This window comes from Marmota flaviventris, chromosome 12 (genome assembly GCF_047511675.1).
Source record: "Marmota flaviventris isolate mMarFla1 chromosome 12, mMarFla1.hap1, whole genome shotgun sequence".
Classification (NCBI taxonomy): domain Eukaryota; kingdom Metazoa; phylum Chordata; class Mammalia; order Rodentia; family Sciuridae; genus Marmota; species Marmota flaviventris.
The window spans coordinates 1820985-1844021 of NC_092509.1; the positions used below are offsets into that span (position 1 = coordinate 1820985).

The 23037-nt window shown below is 38.7% G+C and overlaps 1 pseudogene; it reads left to right on the forward strand.

Moving 5' to 3' along the window:
- The first annotated feature begins 57 nt into the window (after positions 1-57).
- On the forward strand, positions 58-21499 carry LOC139707877 (transcription factor JunD-like; annotated as a pseudogene).
- The last annotated feature ends 1538 nt before the right edge of the window (positions 21500-23037 follow it).

Genomic DNA, 23037 nt, shown 5'->3' on the forward strand with positions numbered 1-23037 from the left:
TGCATATACAAGAAACCTCACTAGTATGCTAAAATTTCCTCATTCCACAGCCTTTCCATGACCCAACTGCACACTACTTCTGAATGTAAGAATGAAGAGGCACTTATCCAGATGGATGAGGCAAAGGATGATGTGGTGCAGGTAATAGCCTAAAGAGTTGCATGTTTTAAGGAAAGACATCTTTAAGTTCTGTCTCTTCAGGCCTATAATATTATTTTATAGAGAAATATGACAAAAATCTCCCTGGAAAACACAGAACTGAGGCTTTCCAAGTGTAATACATAAGCTGTCTCTTAATTTTACTTATTCTTTGGTGGATAACAGCAATCCTGGGATAGCTGGTCTCCAAATTTTTTTCTGGACATATTTGGAAAGGCATCTCAATTGGAATCATGTCCAAACAAAATTGCTATTACTCTGATCATAAGATCAAATTAGTCCAGTCAAATTAAACAATTTACAATGCCTCCAATTTGGGGTGAGGGATTTCTGGCACCTTCCATGGTTACACCATGGCTCTGAGGGTCCTCTCTCTATCATGTGTGATAGGCTCCTCTTCCCTAGCTTTTTCTCACATGAAGCACCTGGTTTCTGGGTAGTGTTGTTTCTGCATGCCACCATTTCTAAAATGGATTTTTTTTTTGTGATTCAGGCTCTGTGTAAAATATTAAAAGTAATAATTAATCAATGATTAATAATTAATTAATTAAAGTTAATAATTAATTAAATAAATTAATCTGAAATTTCAAAAGAAGAAGAAGAAGAAGAAGAAGAAGAAGAAGAAGAAGAAGAAGAAGAAGAAGAAGAAGAAGAAGAAGAAGGAGAACTACAACAACAACAACAACAACAGAAGGCTACATGCTGAGGAGATCACAGGAAGATTGAACATGGAGCTGTGTCAGAGCCCATGCTGAAAGGCAACCCTAAGGAACCTGTGATGAGCCATCATATTCACTAACGGAGGTAGAAGGGAGGCCTGCCCTTTCTCTGAGACAAACCATGTAATATTAGCTTAGTCTTGTCTGTACTATATATAAAGTTATATAAAGCATACAAAATAAAATGGAGACTTGTGATTTAGAATCAAAAGAAAGTACAATCATTTCAAGCAGGTCACTGAAATTCCAGTGTTGGAGTCAGAAGATACTGCTTTATCACAACCATTGTCAATGTGTGAAGAGTATTAAGTATCATAAAAATGAAAAAAAAAAAGTATTTTGAGAGAGATTTGGAAACTTGAATTAAATGATAATAAAATCAATTAAAAACTGTAAGGCCTACAGGTAATTTTCCACATGGTTGAATTTGGAGTAGTTTGAAAGCTGCAGAAAAAAATTTATAAGAAATGCCAAATCTTGAGACCTTCAAAGCCATGTGCAAAAGAAAAATAAAATAGGAGAAGGGCATAAATAGTTGAACAAGCCTATGTGTGATAAGGCAAGGCTCATTTGTGGAGGAGGAAGCCCTGGGATTCATGTGCCTTGGAAAAGTTTATCCTATAGGCCAGCCCCCATCCTGGCCCAGCCACTCCTCTGCCTTTGCTGGATTGGATTATTCCCTATTTCCTTGTGTGGCATTGTCCATTGATCACCAAGTTACTACCTGGAATTCTCTCCTCTATGTACACTTATTCCCTAGGAGTATTGTGGGGTGAGTTGTGGCAGAGGGGTTGGCTTGTGTCCCCTCAGCTTTGTGGAGTCTTCTTTTGTTTGGAGCCACAGAGATCTCTTTGGAGAGCTACAGAAGTACAGACACACACCCTGGTTTTCCTGTGGACTTGATGCACAACATTGAGTAGGTGAATCCAATCATTTTGTCTAAGTTTCCCTGATTTTTAATATAAAAGTGATTGCATCTCTAATTGTGAGCAGTAGAGTCAATCACCCTGATACCTGGACTTTAGCTCCAGTCAGAGAAAAAAAAATCTCTGTGGAGTACTCTCAAGCATTGGATTTATTAAGCTTGCAGGGAGGTTCCTAGATGTTATGATTAGTATAATATAAATTTTAATGGACCAAGGTCCTGAGTACGTATCATACATATGTATTCTGGCTTTTATATATTTATGGAGGCTTGAATAGTTTCTTTTTCCTTTGGTACTTGGGATTGAACTCAGGGGCACATAACCATTGAGTCTTATCCCCAGTCCTACTTTGTATTTTTATTTATAGACAGTGTCTCACTGAGTTGCTTAGCACCTCAGTTTTGCTGAGGTTGGCTTTGAACTCACAATCTTTCTGCCTTAGGCTCCTAATCTGCAGGGATGGCAGACATGTGCCACCTCACTTAGCTTGAATACATCTTTAATTTCTCTCCTTAGATCTTTAATTTCTCTCCTATTTACTTATCTTTAAGATGGGGATAATGCCACTTGCTTCCCAAGACTATAGTGAGAATTAAATGAAGTCATAGATAGTTAGCACTTAGTGCCTAGTGAGTGTTCCATAAGCCAGGGGGATGACAGTCCTTTGTATTTTTGCTTTGTGGGCACCCAGCTTTAGGTCTTTGGACAAAGCCTTGAAAAACTTAGCAAAACCCTGTTTAAAAAAAATACAAAAATAGGACTTATGATGGGGATATTGCTCAATGGTGAAGCTTGCTGAATTTCAGTCACTGGTACCAAAAATGTCATTTAATTTAGGACATTGTAATTATTTTCTTAGTATGTTCAATTGTGACCTATACATATATGGGCATAACATCATTGACCAGTCTCATTTCTCAGTGCCTGAATCATCTCTATTATCCTCTCTTCCATCAGTCTAAACTCAACTATTCTTTCTCCAATTTTTTTTTTGAGATCCACTTCTTTTTTCAACTCCATTTTTCTTTTACCTTTCACATGTGAGAGAGAAGACTTGACAATTGACTTTCTGCATTTGATTTATTTCATTTAATTTTATATTCTCCAGATTCATTCATTTCCCACAAATGATATAATTCCATTCTTGTTTATGGCTGAGTAGAATGAGTAAACTTGTGAAAATATGTGTAGATGATATTTTCTGGGAATATCACCTGCCAGCACACAGGACCTTCAGGGTCCAAGCTCAGCCTGCCATTGTGTGAACCAGGGAATGAAGATGGAGGAAGCAAAAGGTCTCATGTGAACCATTTGAGGTCTTCCAATCCATGGCTCTGACTATTTGTACATGCACCAACCAGCCTGGTAACTTCCAGAGTGTCCTTTATTGTCTGCATTGATGACTAACCTGTCTCAGTGGTCTGTTTTCATTACAGTTTTGTTCTCAAGAGGAGGGAGTCAATGTGAAGGTAAAATCTCCTGATTCTCCAAGTGTCAGATATAGGATTTGTTTCCTTCCCTTAATTATTTCCCTTTTGTCCATTCATGAAACTGCCTTTATCTGCTTTACATTAATCCTCTCCTCATGTGGCACCTTTGTATTTATTCTGCCCTGAGCTCTGGTTGGGGGTAGGGAATCTAGAGTCAGAGCAAACCTGGGCCCACTGGCCACATGAACTTAATTATTTTATTTATTTATTTTTTTTCCTTTTAAAGGATTCATGTTTCCCATGTTGTGAAGTGGGATTGACAGCTAGTAATGGTGACACTTAATGACATCAGGAGCAATTGATGACCATGTACTGGACTATTGTTTTTGAGAATTTTATCCCTGACCTCTTCACTGGCAATAAGAACTCCATGAGTTGAAGCCATGTTTACACCCATGTTGCAGGACAGGAATGCTCAGCTGTGTCGAGTTAACTTGCTTAAGGTCACACAGCTAGCAAATGGCAGCTTCATTGTTGCTGTGGGAACAGAGGGACAAAATGCACAGATGAGCATGGTAAAGTGTTGGCACATAATGATCAGGTCATAGAGCAGGAAAATGATGTACAGGTGCAATGGAAGGCCTGGCTCTAACCAGGATATAGGCAGGGCCAGTGAGGAGGTGAGAGCAGAGTTCAGAGTGCAGGGTAGAAGGAGGCTTCACTCCTATCTTAAGGAGGTAGCTCAGAGAGTAACACCACAGGAGGCCTTTGCCTGCCTTGAAGGGATGGGGCCAAGTGGGTGGTTCCCAAATTTGACATGTAGAAATGCAGAATATGAGGATTGGGCTTGGTGGAAAGACCCAAGCTCCTTGCTGTTGTATGTGCATGTACATAGGCACATACATGGAGGGATGCCCAGAGAGTTGATAACCTGTGTAAATTCAGGGAAGAGTTCATATTGAAGGAACAATTGAAAAGACAGAATTATCACTTTAAATATATTTTAGTCTGTTTGGACTCCTCTAAGGGAGTACTAGAAACATATACCTTACAAAAAAAATAAAAAATTCATTTGTGGACTTCTGAAAGCTCAGATGTCCAAGATCAAGTCTCTAACAGGTTTGTTGACTATTGAGAACTTGCTTTTTCATAGAAAGCTCTAATTTGAAGGTTTGTGTCTCCTTGGGTAACTTGGTTGAACTCCTCCCCATTAAGGTGATGGTATTAGAAGGTGAGTCTTTGGGGAGGAGTTGAGGTCCTGAGGCTGAAGACTTCATCAGTAGAATTAATGTTATAATGAACAGTGCTACAGGCTAGATAGCTTCTTCCACCAAATGATGACACAGCCAGAAGCTTCTACCCATTAGAAATATCCTTTCCAAACTTTGAATTGCCTTGTGCCTTGATCTTACACATTGTGAAAAATGAGTGTCTGTGGCTTATAAACCACCAAGTCTACCATAGATTATTATAGCAGCTTGATGAGAGTAAGGAAGTACACCATCTCTGTCCTCACAGGATAAATTGAGAAGTTTCTTTGTAACTTTCTTTTAATAAATGACAATAATCCTATTCCATGACTTAATAACCTGCAGGACCCCACCTTTGTCTGCCTAGGCTCATGATAAACTACCACAACATTAAAATACATACTCACACAGGGTCTAGGACTGGTCATTTTCCCCCAAGTGTGTATAGCTAAGCTTCTGAAACCTGGACCGGAAAGTAACTGTCAAGTCCTCTCTGTGTTCTTGGCATTAAACTTTCAAAGAATTCTTCAATGTATATTAATAGTCATATCTATATATTCACCAGGCTGCTCACACTAGATAAGAAGTGGCCGCTGCTCTTGTAAACTCCAGTCTAATGGAGAAAGCATAAAACCCATCTTGTCCCTTGCTCTGCTGACACTAAACATTGCATATGAATCCTGTGATCTTTTATTGCCAATTACTGATCAGTAAATGTTACATCACAGCAAGCATTGCTACTTTAGGTAAACATTTTGTTCACATTGGAGAAGAGATCCTGGAAATCATGCAAGCTTAAGAAATTAATTAGTCACAGAATAGTATGGTTCATGTTTGTGTTGTCAGACTCTTACCTGTCTGTTGGGCTTGATTTTTGTCTTTTGATTTAATTCTGTTTTGAACATGTTTTTTGTTTATGTGGCTCAAATATAAACCCATATTAAAATACACTGAAGACTCACCTATATTCCATCCCCACTAATCTTTAAACATTGCCCTTCATGAACAACTGATTTAATTGTTTCTAGTATATATTCTTACTGTTTCTTTTTTTTGGTAGGAGGTAATAAGAGTAATATGTTATTATGTAAATTTCTTTCTTACCCCAAAGGGAGTGTTCCTGTATATGCTTTCTGCCCCTTATTTTTCACTCAATGAAACAACCTGGAAAACACTCCACATATGCAAAAATCTTAACTTTCCATGAAATAGATAGATGAAATTGGAACTAAACAAATGATGGACATTCGGGCTATTTCTGAATTTCATTACTTAACAATATTTCTGTATTGAATAGCTCTGGGAATCTATTTTATATTCTTGCAAATGTACATTCAATGTTCAGTCCTGCAAGAAATATTGCTTTATCAATGGCTATTTTTTATACTTTCAAACAATAAAGCCCAATTCGCTGGAGGGTTGCAACATTTTTCTTTCTCCCAGTAGGTATACAAGTTCATGCTTTCTGTAGATGCCCCATATACAGAGGCCACATTTTGGATATTCTGTGCATTATTACAATGTGCTTGTACTTTCTTTTTTTTCTGAGAGAACCATTTCCTATTTCTGTTATTTTTTTTTTCTTTTTCCATATGATTGATACCATGTCATGGTTACAGAAGAAAACAGCAGTGTCCTACCCAATGCTGAAAACAATAATTTCTTCCCAGTACAAAGATCACCAAGGATACAATGCATTTTGGTATTTTGTGTCTTCCACCAAATTGATCTATGTTATCTAAGTCCTTACACCTATGGGCTGAGAGTTTTAAATATTGTTTATTTATTTTAATGTTCATGTATTAATAGTGATAACATTATTTATTTTTTAGTTAGAGTTTTATCTATTTATTGACTTTTAGAAAGACCTGAGGACATAAGCCTTAGAAAAAAGACTTCCTGGAACACCCCCAATATTGAAAATAAATGCCTTAGAAAGTAATACATTGGTACAATTGTTCAGCATACACTAGTGAATACAAGATCATGTTTGGTCACATTGATGATGGCAGTAGAAGACAATGAGAATCAAGCATTCAAAAACATGTAGAATACCCACAAGGAACAAGGAATCACAGGCTCTGATGTGAGAATTGATGGTTGAACTTTGCCAAGCAGAAGCTTCTGGGGCTGAAGGTGATGTCATAGAGAACACTCAGTGGGAAGGTGGTACAAATGGAGAAGCACCCCCCAAAAAACTGTGAAAGTAGATTATTAATTTTTATTTGATGTCATCTCAAAAATTATGAGACAAAACATCTGTAACTATGATCCCCATAATTATTAGCAAACCTAGATGTATTAGGGCCAAGAAACCAATGGTAAAGTTCTTGGGCTAGATCTTGTGCTAGAAAAGGAATGTGAAGTTTCAGAAGAAAATTATGGTGTTAGCTGAAATCTCAAAATAAACTTCAGAGGAAAATGTTTCTTTTATTAATAAATAATATAGTTTGTTGATCTTTTTCATTTTTTTCATATTCCATATTAATAGTATATATCTTAGGAGAAAATGAAGAAGAAGCCTTTGTTTCAAATAGTGTCATCTTCATCAAGCTCAGCCTATCCTCTTACCAGGGATATATGTGGATTCACCCAAAACACATTTTCTCACTTCGTTTATCAAGTCCCTCTAATATCCTCCAGGTGCCATTCCAATATTATTACCGAATTATATCTGGATTATGTAATGGTAGTTGTGCTCCCACTGTACATAGGCTTTCTTATAGATTCAGAATTACCATATATTATCAAAATAGTTCTTGATATAATCTCATCTTGAGGTTTTCTGTGGTAGTGTGTTACTTTGATTTCATCTTTCTCTTCTTGATTAAGCAGTAGGAACATATTGAAAACTCTATTATTTTCAGTGAATTGAAATGGAAGGATTGCACAAAAGTAAAGAATTGCAGCCTTCTCAAAAATGCATCTTAATGTAGTAGGTGTGCACATGGATGTATTTTTTAGTGCTGTCTTTTGACATTTATTACAAGAACTAATGCCTTTAATAAATTATCTAATATGACACTGAAAATCATGCCCTCTAGTGATTTTTTAAATTTGTATTTATAATCTTTTATTGAGTTAAAGTGTTACCTTGATGCTAAATCTGATCATCGTGTATGACATATAAGGAGTCACATTACATATATTCTAGAGATATTGTGTATGAAAGAATAACAAGTATCAAATATGGATGGGATTCTGAAATAAAAAGTCCTCAGTAGAAATGCTGGCCATTATGTTTTAATTATGCAATTCCTCATATATGTGATTTAATAGATTTAAATTTTTTCTTTTAATAATGGCTACATATGTTTTTGCTTCAAATTGTTTTCATAATGTTAAAATATTATAGCAATATGTGTAGAAAGCTCTTTGGCAGTATTTTAGGCCTGTCTTTGAATCCCCAATGTAGCTATCTTCCTTGTATATATGTTATTATTATGACCAGAAAAAATATCTTAAGTGACCAAAGTCCAGCTATTGAATATCAGTAGAAATATATTATTATTGTCTTCTCCTCAATCATCTGGAATAAAGGATTGTACTTAAAGTCACAGTTCAGATAGACTCAAAGTCATTTCATTGTAATGTTATTAATTAAAGAACAAGAATTGGGCCCAAGCCTAAAAGATGAACTTCCATAAAATACCAATATTCATCTGCTTGTAGGAAGCAATGTATTTCTTCAGTAAAAAAAAACACACATAAAATTGATACAGAAAATTTGATGTTAATCTGATAGAATAGTTTCTATACAAGGCATGTTGTGTTTTAAGTCAAGTGTCTGAAATAGTAGGTATGTACTTTAAATTGTTTCAAGCCACATATTATTAAATACCAGGCATCAGGGCTAAGACTGTGGCTCAGTGGTATAGTGTTTGCCTAGCACATGTGAGAAACTGTGTTCAATCCTCAACACCATATAAAAAATAAAATAAGAAAATAAAGTGTAAACAAGTTTTGAAAAAAAATAGCAGTCATCAGAAAACCATGTGGATGAGGCTAAATCATTCCATGACTCTTTAGACCTTTTAGATATAAAAGACAGGATAGTAAGAAAAAACAAAATAGAAAAAAATATTTATGAACATAGGATACCATTTTAAAATCTGAGGTGATGTAGATATTTGGTTAAAACATCAAAGAGTTGATTTCTGTTTATTTTAATTTTTAACTGGAATCTACTATTTGTACTTGGATATGAGACCCATTATTGTAACTCAACATGTGTATATAGTGTGACATTATCAGATCGGGGTAATTTTCATCTAATTAAAATTATTATTCTTTGTTTGAAATCTGCAAATTTCTGGCTATTTTGATTTGTTTAAGAAGTTATTATAGAACGTAATCACCTTATTGTGCCATAAAACCTAAGAGTTACTTTCTGGTCTTAACTGATTTTGGCACTCCTTACACACAATCAATCTCTTTCTCATTCTTATCATAAATCTTGGAAGCATTTCTGTTTCAGTTTCTGTGTAATCAACTTTTTAGCTTTAACACATAAATGCCAGATGCAGTATTTGTGGGAAAATAAATGTCATTACTAGGAAAAAAATATTATCCTCAATTAGTAATTTTGGAACTTGGCATAATTGTTTGCATTCACTCATTCAGTGTTTTGAACTTGTCTATAATAATAAATCTGTAAAAAGAATAAAAATATATAAATCAAATATCCATGTTTTCAAGATTTTATGGGTCACATTTGGTCAATGGGAGTAATTTTTGTGACATCTATTTTTATAAAAATGGCATATGCTAATTCTTAAAAATTTATTTATAATAAGTGAATATATTATATGTATGTTTTTTGATTGCAAGTTTAAATAGATCCATGTTACCATGGAATAAATAACTTTAAAAATTGTATTAGAGTTGGCTCAGTGGCACAGGCCTGTCATTCCAGTGGATGTGGAGGCTGAGGCAGGAGTATTGAGAGTTCAAAGCCAGCCTCATTAACTTAGTGAGTTCCTGAGAAATAATTTAACCCTTTATCAAAATAATAAAAAAAAAACAAGAAAGAAAAGGGGACCCACACACAGTGGCACACATCTGTAATCCCAGTAGCTCAAGGGGCTGAGGCAGAAGGAGCAAGAGTTCATAGTCAGTCTCAACAATGGTGATGAACTAAGAAAATTAGTGAGACTCTAAATAAAATACAAAATGAGGCTGGTGATATTGCTCAGTGGTGGAGTATCCAAGAGTTCAATCCCAGAAGGGCCAAATCAAATAAATAAATAAAAGGTGCTAGGGATGAGGCTGGGCCTGTGGTTCAGTGGTAGCACAATTGAATTGCATGGCATGTGTGAGGCTCTGGGTTTGATTCTCAGAACCACATATAAATAAACAAAATAAAGATCTATCAACAATGAAAAAATATTTAAAAACTGGTGATGTATCTCAGTGGGTAACCACCCAAATGAACTCACCCTGTACCCCTTCTCTATCTGGGATGACCACCCTAACACATATGAAAGAACAATATCTCAGCCTGGCCACCTATCCAGCATTTCTCCTTTAACAGCCCATGAGGACCCATTCCTCACTTGATGCCCATTCTTTCATGCCACCGAGTGACTATGCACTGAGCCTGTACTAAGCCACCTGAGCACAACTGGTTTTTAAGGTCCAGGTCCAGGTATCACTAATTCATTTCACTGGGACCTTATATTTTATAAAATGGGTTTCTAATAATTCAAAATGACAGGTTTAGGGCTGAAAGTTCAGTTCAGTAGTAAAACAAGTGTTTCCCATGTGACTGGCTCTGGGTTCCTCTGCCACGTGACCAGCGTGAGCTTCATGAAAGAAGATTTGGTGCATAAGAAATTGCTAGTGAGTTTTAAATTAAAGAGACTCTCATTACCTTTAGCACAGCTCCAAGACGGCTTCTCCTAGTTCCCGCCTCCAGCCACCTAATGTGGTGGCGAGGTTTACAGAAGAGACTAGCGAGAGAGTGAGAGCATGCCAGGGAGTGAGCTTTTATTGGGGAACAAAAAATTCAAGGGAAAATCCCATCCAATGAAGGATAAGGGGGGCAGCATCCCAAGTTCAGGGCCGGAAATTGGGTCTTCAGGTCAGTGGCCAGGCACGGCTCAGCACGGACAAGCCCTTGGACTAGGAAATCGTGGGGAAGGCTTTTTAACACAGGCTGTGTTTAAGCACTTCTCACCCAGGCAGGGAGGTAACTCAAACCACATGTAAGGATGGCCTCCCAGGATCCAATTCCAGCATGTAAAAAAAAAAAAAAGCAAGGCAGGCCTGGTGGCACATGCCTATAATCCCAGTGACTATAGAGGCTGAGGCAGGGGGCTCCCAAGTCTAAGGACAGCTTCAGCAATGTAGTTAGGCCCTAAAAATCTTACAGAGATGCTGTCTCTAAACTATAAAAAGGGTTGGGGATGGTTGTTCAGTGCTTAAGCAATCCAGGTTTAGTCCCCACAACCAAAAACAGAACCAAACCCAAACTAAAAGTAAAAAACAAACTGTATTCCCCAATATTCTTTGCAGGTAGGGGTCTCTATAATTCTGTGCTGGCCAAGGAGATATCAGTGGAAGCAACTGGGCCTCTAGATCTTTGTTTTTTCCTTCTTCCCTTTCCCCTGATTGCTGTATTGAATAGATTGCAAAATGAAAAACAGAAAGGGTTCTGGGGCATGATGGCATAGCTGGATAGCCATAGCAGCCCAGAATACCAACCACTGGGCTTCTTTGACAGGTACAGGAGTAATGTATGCCAAGAGAACCAGCCATCTTTTTCACCAATTATTATTCAGGTCTCTGGGGATGGAAAGAAAGTACAAGACAAAACCTTGACTTTACCTAATCTGAGCCCTTGGGGCAGAGTTAGGCCTGAGTCATCTCCAGGATCTCTCACCTGCCCCAGAATGTTCTCAGAGAGTGAGTATCTTTTCTTTTGATGCCAACATTCAAGTCCAAAATCTCAGGGCTCCCATGGCTCTCCTGAGAACTGTTCCACAACAGGCTAACACTGGTCCCAATCTCAATTCCTGCACTGATGGGCCATTAGGTGTGGTGAGCCGCTTCTGCCATTTCTGCAGACTATGGTCGCCATTACGAGATGGCACTGGCTCCGCTGTGGTATGTGACAAACAACTCCTTATCTGAGAGAGTTGGCACATGATTTTCACCACCCTGTGAGAAAGCTCCACGCGGCAGCTTTGCATTGGGGCTTGGGATGCTTTATTAAGGCTGGGAAGGGCATCCGGGAGGAGAAGAAGAAAGAATAAGAAATATCAAGGGACCTGAATAAACTGCTGAGAGAAGATTCCCGAGTGTTGCGTCTTCCTTGCGGGCAAGGGGTCGCGACAATTAGGAAAGTGATTTTAAGCAAGCCTTACTGTCCCCATTTTTTGAAGTGGATCTTCTCCAAAAAAGACTTGAATCTAAATGAACACAGAAGGAAGAAGCCAGGTTCCAAGGACTGAAGATAAAAACTGCCTCCAGAGAAACCTAGGATTTGAAAAACAATCAATTAAAGTGAGGTGGCAGGTAAAGTATGGACCTTGACATAAAACAATAGCCTGACAGCAAAATGTCAGGTGTGGAAATGGACATATGTGTGAGAAACTGACTTTTCACAGCCTCCACTATAGGTGAAAATGAATGCTAAAATTGCAATATGGAACATAATAAAAAGGAACTACAATTTTTTTTTTTCTTTTTTTGTACAAGGGTTTGAATCTAGGGGCACATACCACTGAGCCTCATCTTCATATTTTTTTAATGTTATTTTTTAACTTTTGAGACACATTGTTAAACACAATATAAGTGTATTCTTATATCAAACAAGCACTTTGGTCACAAAATAAATATGTCATGTTAGCAACTACTTCTCTTTTACTGATTTTTTTCCTTAAATTCAAGTGAAAATGGTTTATTTTCATATTTAATAACTTTTTTTATAATTTTTGCCATTATTTAATTTATTTTTATGTGGTGTTGATGATATAACCCAGCACCTCATGTGCACTAGGCAAGCACTCTCCCAATGAGCCACAAACCCAGCCCACATTTAACCCCATTTTAATAAAATTCTTTTCATTCTTTCTACCCACCCTTGCATTTTTATTTACCCTCCAATGTATGTGACTAAAAAGGCCTGAGAAATGATACTACCTAATGTTAATTTTGGTGTTTGGGGCACTGGGTTTTGGCAAGATTCCCAATCTTTGGCCAGTTTTTCAGTATTCTACTGTATATTTTGAATTCTTTATAGGAGCTTTTAGCATTGTTGTAGAACAATGCAAACAGTTTCCCAAAATATGGCACTATTTTTGAAAGTTTTGTGGATATTGAATGACATGATGAGAAAAGCACCTGGCATGGTGTGGTTGTGTGATTCTGAAAAGACACAAATTTCATTGTGAGGTCACAAATGGTGTTCTTACCTATAATGTCCTTCCATTTGTTCTTTAGCATACTTCAACTCATCCTTCAATACCTACTTTAATGTGAAGAATTCATACTCTCAGCCAATACCTATACCAAGCCAACCAGCCCCCTTCTCTGAAGACTAAGAATCTGAGCAGCACCAAAGCAACAGCAAAAAGGCTTCCAGTGTGCTTTTATATCTGTGGGTTCCAGGAAAGACTATAAAGGGGTTTGGGGCACTGAGATCATCTGGCAAAACCCAGCTCCTGGTTTTATTGAGTTTTGCCATCAGGTTCCCTTGACCTCCCCAGTGTCATCTAGAGCATTTTTTTAAAAGCACCCAGTTTAGTTTCTGCAGCTTGAAACCCAAGTCCCCAACTGCTGCCCTATCTCTACAGCATTGAGTCAGGCTGTCAGAGTAAACAATAGTTATACATAAGTCATTATAAAGAGGCTTTTCTTCTGAGACTCAACCTTGAGAAAGATGGCCATTGTCAGACACTTATGCTCCCCCATCTGAGATGCCCCAGCTGGCTGGAGAAGAGATCACAGATGACTCTTGTCTGCCAAGTAGCTGTGCCCATCCTGTGCTGAAAGGGTAAGAGAAGGTGCTTAAGGCCACAGAGCTAAAGAGCAGAAGGCCATATCCTTTGCAAACATGCTTTTTTAATTCTGGCTGGGCTCTTTCACATATAGGGCATGGACCTTGCTAGTTGCTTGCCAGTGCCTCTTCTGCATCCATAATACACAGATAGTGTTGAAAAGTGCTCACGTTTATGTAAATAAAGTATTATCATCAGCTGAATTTTGTAAACGGAGATACTCTGACTTAGGTTAGCAGAGTTGTTCAAGGTCAAACATTAAAGATGTGGGGTTCAAAGGTGACCAGAGCCCAAAGGTAATTGTCCCTTAGACTCAGTGATGTCACAACCATGGGCATCTCTGCAAGATCCCGTTTTTTCATTTCAGATAGAGTTTTCAAGGAGCAGTAGAGAGGCCAGGTGACACAGGGAGGCTGCCGTAGGAGTGAACTTGATGGAAATGTATGGCTAATGAAGAAGAGCAGAGCCATTTTTTGTTATTGGATATTGGTGGAATTGGGCCAAGCCAGACTGCAAATATTCCAGAACTGAAGGGAAAACCCTGCAATCCAAGAGTGTTAAATATGTCAGTGGAGGCTGAGCCACGTGGACAGAATGCAGAGGATCAAGTGGATGGAGTGGATGTGGCTCTACATAAGAGAGCAGGTAAGAGGCAAGATGTTGGGTGGAGCCCATTTAAATAAAGTGGAGAGGACCTAGTGGGGCTTGAATGTTGGGCAGAGCTGGTCAGGCAGAGTCAGGCTGAGTGAGTGGAGCCCACCCAACAGTGGGTGGGGAGGAGACAGGGGAAGCATGTGGGAGGCAGCACCCCCATCCAGCACTCCTTAGGTGAGCACAGCCTAGGAACCAGGAGGCGCAGTGGTGCAGGAGCAGAGGGCATGGTACGTGTGTCCACAGGAGGCAACTGGAGTCAGGTGAGGCATCTGGAAATTCTGTCAGGAGACACTGTGGAGCCAGTGGGGAAGCAGGATCTTTGGGCTCTGAGATAGAAATGTGACCTCAGGGTCTGTTCCATTGGGGGTCTCAGTTTTCCCTCTTACACACTGAGGCAATGGAGGGAGGCTGAAGATGCCACAGCACAGCCTTTCTTGGTTCCTCCCTCTCATGGGATGCTGTGCACTTTTTTATATTTCAGGTTGATTGGGTTCCATGGGGTTTCTGGAAGAGGTCCTGGGGATATCACCTGAGACACTTTGTTTTTGGGGAACAATAATTTTACTGGCATGTTCACAGAGACTTCTCTTAGTGCCTGCTGTGTACATACTGAGACCTTGAGGTCCAGAGAGGGTAAGCCTGTGATTCAGCCATAACTTGCTGGAGCTTAGTTTTGATAGCACAGCCCACTTCACTCACTCACTCAGGCACAGGAAGTGTTTTCTAGCACCTAGGCAGTGAAAAAAACATAGATGGGGGAGAAGGCCTTAACCCTTTCCCAGGGCGACTTTGGAAAACTCCCTAAATCTGTAAAGTAGAACACGATGTGATGCCTTCCTCTCAGGCTGGTCCAGCTTCATGATTCTCTGAAATGCAGTTTGGCGTGGATGGGGCAGGGCATCTATTTTGACAGTATTATCATTTAGGTTTTTTTTCTTTGAAACATTTATTTCTTAGTTGTGGGTGGACACAATACATTTATTTTATTTTTATGTGATGGTTAAGCTTGAACCCAATGCCTATGTGTAATAGGGGAACACTCTACATCTATGAAAAACCACAGCCTTCATTTAGTTTTATATATGGAAACATAACCCCTCGCATTTTAAAATAAAACTATAGTACCAGGCTCTGTTCTAGGCAAAGAGGACACAGATATGTTCAAAACAGCAGGGAATCTCTGCTCTCATTCTTGCTTCAGACCATTTACCCTGGTCTGAAGCAAAAATTCAGACACTAAAGGGACATAAAGTACTGACACCCTTTAGGCATCTGATCTAATGTTACCATCCATGGCAATGTTTTACCTTCTCAATTATTCTAAAACACACCCCTCACCATGTCACTTATCTGCCCCAATCCTTTTCTACCTGTGAGATAAAGGCCTCCTTAAGGATCCATCCCTTGCTGGCTTCTCGAGTTGCATCTCCCCACCCCTCTCTGAGGTTTCAAGAATTCCTGTCTCATCCCTACTTGTACTTACTGTTCTTCTTAATGTGTGTACTTTCCCATTGTTAGAAGTGCTAACTCCTAATGAGACACTAGACGGCGTCAGAACTCTACTTTTGACTTTTTTTCCCTAGTGTCCACCAAAGTATCTGCCTACTTATTGGCTGGCTTGGTTAAGAAACATTCTAGAAAGCCCTTCAGTATTTGTTTTATAATCAGATTTTTAATTTTGTTTCTTACAAATATTCATTAATTGTATGTATGAAATTAATCATCCAGCTATGAAAGGGAGTACACTAACTATCCAGTGTATGTATGTGTGTGTATATAAGTGTGTGTGTGTGTGTGTGTGTGTGTGTGTGTATATATATATATACACACACATATATATTTTTTTTTCAAAATTTATTCAGAAGTGGAATAAGAGTTTCAATTCAGTCATGGCCTCTTTCTACACCTGTTGTTCCTGGGATGTTTCAGGAGTTCTTACTAATATTGCAGGTATTTTTTTCTCTTTTCTATGCTGTGGATATTATAAGCCATTAAATAGAATAAATATATCTCAGAGATGCCAAGTGTTATCTCACTTGTAGTTGTCCATTGGGCATCTCTAGGCCTAAGTAAATATTCAGTGTTTTTTGGCAAAAGCATCTTTTAAGTCCCTCAATATGGGGAGGATTTGTGCCTATTTAGCAGAACTTGTCCCCATGGATATGATTATCCATAGAATATGTATTATATGATATGATGGCATGACTTGGTAACAGGAATAAAAGTGGCTTAAACTGATTTATTTATTTATAATTATATATTTTATAGACATTTAATGTACATATAATTATATACTTATAAAGCAATAATTTGGAGTACATGTATCACTCTTTCACACATATATGCTTATAATATTGTCTTTAGTATAAGCAGGTTTGGGGATGGATTGGTGTGAGTGTAATGGTGAAAGGATCAAGGACAATTGCTGAATTTTTGACTTGAGCACTCTAGGGTAGTTACTGATACCCAATCCTGTATGGAGCAGAAAAACCACATGAGGCTAGTCTCAAAGAAGGCTTTTGTGTTGATGTTTGTGATTTCTCCTTGATTTCCACATGAACATGTTTGAATGTGAGAGGAGAGGACTGGGAAGAAAATGAATATTTGGAAGGTGTGGGAATGTGCAAAATACTGCAATGAGGTTGAGCATGACCCTAGGTGTGGGTGAAGATATAGAAGTAGAGGGAGCATTTCTCTGAGCTGGGGACACTCCTATATTTAGCATTGGTGAAGAAAATTATATGAAGGAGACAGAGAGTGAGGGCATCCAGTTAAGGAGATAGAAAACCAGGGAAATTTAATGACATGGATTTCTGGAGAAGATGATTTAAAAAAGAAAGGCAGAACCTTTTGTTCTAAAAGCCACTAAAAAGTGAACTACAGGGTGATAAAGGAGGGACCTTGTGATTTGGTGCCATAGTGGTTTCTGATGATTTCAGTGGAGCCCCTGTCCTCAGGTGGTGGGAAGCCAAATGGAAGATTTATGGAAAAATTAAGGTCAGCATAGTGAAGGTAATAGCTGGAGATAATTTTTCTGATTGTGTACAATGAGATAAAGGGAGACTCAGCCAGGTGTTAACATTAATGGCCTCTGAGATGTAGGAAGAGTTTATTTCTGCAAATGTTTGTGGCTGCAGAATTTTTTTTTTCTATTACCATGTTTTCCACCTACACCCTAGAGTTGATTTTTTAGAAGTAATATAGAAGCCCCATAGTGATTTCTGGAGAGTAGGAAGGGTGCTGGGGCAGGGCAAGGGATGAAAGTAGAAGATGGATAATTAGATATGATAACTGTGTGCCTTGCATTGGAAATATTATGTTCAATTCCATTAACATGTGCAATAAATGTTTGTTAATTAAAAATAAATTAAAACTAATTATTCTATTTGATTACTGAAAGGTAGGCACTCAACACTGAGGGAGAGAGTATACTTTTGTTTTGTTTCCTGCTTGTGAAAATGGTTATTGTTAGTCACCTATAAAGAGAACTTATTAAATAATTTTGGAAGGAATAGTATGCATTTGAAATGCCTTGTTCTCAAAGTATAAAGAGCTTATCTGATGGTCACTGAAATATTTGAAGCGCTACATTCCATCCATTGTCAAGGTAGTTTGTGCCAGCTTCATCCTTTGGGAATGTAATATTTTCCTTATTCCTTCACTATTTGTTGCAATCAAGTCACTGAATCTGCCCACCCATAAAAGACAAGGATACTAAACTCCACATGCAGGAGGGGATGCTATTCTCCTGCATTGTTTTGAACTCTTCTATATGAAATATTTGTCTGTTCCCATCACTTATTATCAATGAAGTCAATTATGTTTTATCAGTAAATATATATTCATTTGTTGCTTTCACTTATAATTTACTGATAATGGTTTTTATTTTATTGCTCATATTTTTCCAGCTTTCACTCTTTCAGGATCTTTTACTTTAATTCTCATGTCATTTGTCAGGAATCCACATGTGGGACATCTTGGGAGACTCTCCTCTTACTCTTCCTTCTTTTTCTCCTACTATATTCAGGTTCATTTTTAAATTTATCTTACCAGATCCTAGAATCATCATTTTATCCAGGGAAATATACACATTTTTACTGGTATTTTTAGGGAAACTTGTGTAATTTGTCAGGCCCAATGCAAAATGAAAACTTTGACTCCCTGCATAAAATCAGGTGACCTCTACAATTGACATCATGTCACAGAAATCTATATCTTTCTTCTGTGATCTCTTCACATGTCATGGTAAATTTTGTCTTTCTTTTAATTGTCCTTATTACAGAATTTTAAATTTTTATCAAGACTTCTAACATTCATCTTTGTGTATGCCATATCAATTCTATATGGAAACTTATGAGCAAGTCACATTGGAGAGCTTACATATCCATGTTGTGTTCATTAATACCAAAGCAGTGAATGTTACACAGAACCAATGCAATTGTTTTTACTACAACTTGATAACTGTGAACAATTTCTCCAGCTAGTTTGTTAATGAGTTTGAAAGAAATGGAAGAAAAATGACTGTGGATCACCCTACTTTTCCTTTCCCTTCATATTCTCAGCTGGAGAGGTGGGTTAACACAGTGAAGTACCTTGGGTGACAAAGCTGTCTTCTTTCTATATTTGAATCTAATTCTGGTTGAACATTAAGGTGTGGTCTCCCCGGGTTTCATCATGCTCCCTTTTTTTACTTACTGGTGAATAAGACATGGTCACATTGTACTCAACTCTCTCTTAGCTACATTTCTTTGCAAACAACATGCTTCTCTCTCTCTCTCTCTCTCTCTCTCTCTCTATATATATATATATATATATATATATATATATATATATATATATATATATATATATATATAAATTTAGACACATGGTCTCATTCAGTTGCTTAGCGTCTGGCTAACTTGATGAGGCTGGTTTTTAACTTGTGTTCCTCCCACCTCAGCTTCTCAAACCACTGGTATTCAAGGTATGTCCCACTGTACCCAGCTCACTTAATGATTTTTCATAGAGATTATTTTGTGTTTCAGATTTTATACTCTTCTCAGGTGATGTGTAAGTAATTTCTCTCATTCCAACAGTTGAATCTTTTCCCTGTTCATGCTTTACTGTGCTGTGCAGAAGCTTTTGGTTTAATGGAATTATACTTGTCTGCTTATGGTTCACTTCCCTGTCCTTTTAATGTCATAACCAAAGGAACGTTTCCTAAAGCAATGTTGTAAAGTGTTTCTTTTGTGTTTTCTTTGTATATTTTGCTCACAAACTTATGCTCTTCTTTCTTTTTTTTCTATTTTAGATTGAAAAAATAGCAACTTCATCTGCTTGTGTTGTACAGCAGGATATTTCATCTTTCTACATATGGATTTCCAGTTTTCCCAGCACCAATTGTTGAAGAGGCTATCTTTTCTCCAATTTATGTTTTGGTCACCTTTGTCTAGTATGGATTGGTCTATATGCCTTTTGATATGGGGTTTCCTTTTTCTTTCTTTCTTTCTTTTTTAATTATTTCTCTGTAGTATAGTTTAAGGTCTAGTATTATGATGTCTATTGATTCAATCATTTTGTTGAGAATTGCTTATTGAGAAGGACTATTGTGGCTCTCCTATTTTTTTAAATGAATTTCACGATTGCTTTTTCTAGTTTTATGAAGAGTGTCATTGGACTTTTAAAAGGAATTGCACTGAATCTGTATAAGTATTTTGTTAGTATTGCCGTTTTGACTATGATCATTCTTCCTACCAAGAGCATGGGAGATCTTCAATTTCTATCTTTAGTGTTCTGTGGTTCTCATTGTAGAGGTATTTTTACCTCTTTTTTAGATTGATTCAGAAGTATTTTATTTTATTCTTTCTTTTTCTTTTTTTGAGGCCATTGTTAATGGGGTGGTTTTCCTAATTTTTATTACACTGAATTCATTGCTTGAATATAGAAATTTATTTGGTTTATGGATGTTTATTTTATATTCGGCTATTTTGCTGAATTTATTAGACAAGAACGTTTTCAAGTGAATTTTTTTGGATTTTGTAAATATAGAATCATGTCATTTGTAAATAGTGATAGTTTGATTTCCTATGTTTCTATTCATTTATCTATTCATTTATTTAATAAAGATAAATGAATAGAAACATAGGTTTTGGATAGAGCTTCAAGGATGATGTTGAATTGAAGTGGCAAAAAAAAAAAAAAAAAGGCATCCTTTGCCTTTTTTTTAATTTTAGAGGAAATGCTTTAATTTTTTCTCCCTTAAGAATAATGTTTCAGAGGAGCCGCCACAGAAGGCCCAGGTGCAGCGGCCACTGCCTGGGTGGGCACAGGGCTGAATGGGCAGGGGAGGGGAGCGAGCCCCCAGGGAGGCCATGGACAGTCCTCCCGCACAGGGCGCAATGGTGATGCGGAGGCTGGAAACACCCTTCTAAGGTGATGAGGCGCTGAGCAGCCTGGGCAATGGCGTCAGTGGCAGCAGCAGCAACTTTGCGTGCCTGTCCCGCTTGTCCCTGGGGCGCCCCAAACAGCCTCGCAGGCAGAGTGGTGAAGAATGACAGCTGACGCTGAGCCTGAGCAAACAAGTGGTGGTGGCACCACCTCTGGCCCCCCTGCGCAGACTGCACCCCCAGCAGTCGCCACGACAGCCTGCTCTCCAGCCCGACCTGGGGCTGGTCCAACCACGCTGACCAACCATCCAGACCAACGGGCTGGTCACAACCACGCTGAGGAGCACGCAGTTCTTCTACCCAAGATGGTGGCCAGGGAGAAGCAGGAGTTCACCGAGGATGTTGTCAAGGCCCTGGAGGATTTGAACAAGCAGCACCAGCTTGGCTGGGTGCAGCCCGGCTGCTGCTGCGGCCTCGCAGGAGGACCCTCTGGCACGGCATCCGCGCCACCCTCCCAGCTGGCACCAGTCTTCCTAAACCTGAGCCACTACAAGGATGGCGCCCGGGGTGCTGGGGATGCTGCCACTGTCGCCTTCTCCTCCTAGTCCGTTCCCTTCCCACAGCCGCTGCCTCCCAGTGATTTACTGGGGCCGCTGTGCCTAGCTGTGCTCAAGGAAAGCCACAGATGGTGCCCACCTTGCCAAGCTTCGGAGAGAGCCTGCTGTCACCAATCAACGTGGACATGCAGGAGCTCATAAAGGCTGAGCCCAAGCAGCTGCTCAACAATATCGCAGCCTCCAAGTGCCCCAAGGGCAAGCTGGAGCATCTCTCACCTGGAGGAGAAAGAGAAGCGCTCAAGAGCCAGAACACGGAACTGGCGTCCACCAGGAGCCTGCTGCCCAAGCAGGTGGCGCAGCTCAAGCAGAAAGTCCTCAGCCATGTCAACAGCAGCCGCCAGCTTCTACCCCAGCACTAGGTGCCCTGGTACTGAGCCCAAGCACAGGGCGCATCCTCGGCCTGCCTCCTCTTGAGGGGCGGGCTTGCAGGGGGCGGGGATTGAGCTCCCAGGAGTTGGTATGGTGCTGCCCTGGCGACCCCCTCCAAGAGGGTGCCCAGGACTTGGAGAGGGCGCCTTGGACTTGACAAGCTGGACCCCCTGCTTCTGGGGGGTTGAGGGAGAGCGCATGACACCCCCTCGTACTGCCTCTGTTCCCCGCGCTGCCGCCAGGTGTCACACAAACCCAGGGCCTAGCCGCCCCTTCTACACACTGCTGCGGAAGGGGCTCTGTGCGGCACAGCCTTCAGCCTGACTTTTCTTTTACATTTTTTTTTTTTTTTTTTTGCCTTTGGAAGAAAGAAGAACAGAGTTTTAGATTCTTCCGTATTTATGTTTCTACTCGGGAACAAAGGGTTGTGTGTGCGTGTGTTTCTTTGTGTTGGCTTTTTTAAAAGAAATGGGAAGGAAAAAAAATCACCCTTTTCCTTACTCTCGCTACCCCCTTTTGTCCTTCGGACACTTTTTGTTCTTTGTTTTTGTTTTTGTTTTGTGAGGAGTCCACATTCCTGTTTGTAATCCTTTGTCCGGTTTTGGTTCTGTTTTCAGTAAAATCTCCTTACTCAAAAAAAAAAAAAAAAAAAAGGAGGAGAAGAAGAAGAAGATTTCCCTTGTGTTTACCATAAACAGCTTTTGTAGTGTTAAGATATTTTTCTATTATATATAGTTTTCTAGTGTTTTGACCATGTATTTAGTCAAATGCTTTTTCTGCATTTGTTGAGATAATTTTTTTTGATTCTTGTCTTTACATCTATTTACTTAAAAAATGTTTATTGATTTCCATGTGTTTAACCAACCCTGCATCCCTGGGACAAAGCCCACTGATCATGTTGTACAATATTTTTAATATGATTTTGTATGTTGTTTGCCATAATTTTATTGAGAATTATTACATCTCTGTTCATCAGGAATACTGGCCTGAAATGTTCTTTCCTTGATGTGTCTTTGTCTGGTTTTTGCATCAGGTTGATATTAGTTTCATAGAATGAGGTTAGAAAGTTTTGCTATTTTCTATTTCATAAAATAATTTTAGACGAATTGGTGTTCATTCTTTTTTCAATTTCTTGTAGAACTGGGCTGAGAATTCTTCTGATAATGTTTTTTTTTTTTTCTTAGTTGTTAGGCTTGTGATAAACGCTTCCTTGAGAGAATTAATGTAGTACACTCAAGACTTTAGAGGAGAAATGCCTACCTTAACATTAGCCTGCTTTGACAAATGTTAGTCCTCAATAACAATATTTTTTAAACATTTTTTTGTTTTCCCCAGAAGAGGACTGACACCTCCAAGATTCCTTTCTTTAAACATGTGTGTGTGTGTGTGTGTGTGTCCAGTGTTTTGTGGTCACTTGTTAAAACTTCATTAAATAACACAGCCATGACTTCAATTTGGGTATTTTACTCAAAATTTTTAGTCCACATCTTAAGTTTTTGATCCATACAACACTTAAAGTAGCTATAATTTCTATCAGAGTTTC